We start from the raw sequence: 867 nt of genomic DNA, 5'->3' as shown, positions 1-867 counted from the left end.
CTCATTATTAAGATTAAGACGAGACAGGCGTATTTCTATCTCACACTAAGCCAGGAAATTAACAAAAAGTAAATCTGGAATTTTGGGAAGAGGGAGCAAGAAGTTATCGAAAATTATGTGTGTTTTTTTTTTTTTCTAAAAATTGGGTTCGGTGGACAAAGCAAATCTCTTCATCACATGTTTCGATAAAATATATTGGATCCATGTCGAATTGCTAAGGTACATCTATTAATCAAATCAAATAAATGAATTTCGTTCTGTTCTGATAAGCCAATTATGATCGGCCTTGAAACAATTCATTGCATTGATATTTATCAAATCCAATATCAATAAACCCATTTTACCCTCTACACGTTAAGTAAATTAGAATTCTCATTCCTGAATGAGCTACTAGCCACTATGAGTCTACTGCATATACTTATATATATATAACTTATACTTATATATATATATATAAATAGATCTTATCGATTCATTCAGTAATTGAATCGAACGGCCCTTTTAACTCAGTGGTAGAGTAACGCCATGGTAAGGCGTAAGTCATCGGTTCAAATCCGATAAGGGGCTTTTGGCTTTTTTTTTCATAAAACTCCAGTGAAATAGTAGTATTCATATTTAAACGAAGAATAGGGGTGTTGTTTTTATTGGTAATAAAAAACCAACTGTATATGTATAATAATTTAATTAGAAACTGTATAATTTAACTCTAATAAGTTATTATCTAATAAGTTATTATTCTAATGAGTTAGAGTAGAGTAATTCTAAAAGAAAGTTGAACATTTGTTTATTATAATGAATAATGATAAGTCGTCTCTTGAATTGACAAATATATATATATATTTTTATTTTTATTTTGCATTATATTAT

General features: G+C 28.4%; 1 non-coding gene across 1 annotated transcript; it reads left to right on the top strand.

Annotated features, from left to right (window-relative positions):
* The first annotated feature begins 495 nt into the window (after positions 1-495).
* Positions 496-567, top strand: TRNAT-GGU (transfer RNA threonine (anticodon GGU)). Its single transcript has one exon. It is a non-coding gene; the product is annotated as a tRNA-Thr (tRNA).
* Positions 568-867: the final 300 nt, after the last annotated feature.

Source organism: Durio zibethinus, unplaced genomic scaffold (assembly GCF_047325235.1).
Source record: "Durio zibethinus cultivar Kanyao isolate XHJ-2024 unplaced genomic scaffold, ASM4732523v1 HiC_scaffold_321, whole genome shotgun sequence".
Classification (NCBI taxonomy): domain Eukaryota; kingdom Viridiplantae; phylum Streptophyta; class Magnoliopsida; order Malvales; family Malvaceae; genus Durio; species Durio zibethinus.
Note: the sequence above shows the minus strand (reverse complement) of the source record. Positions and strands in the feature narration are given on the sequence as shown.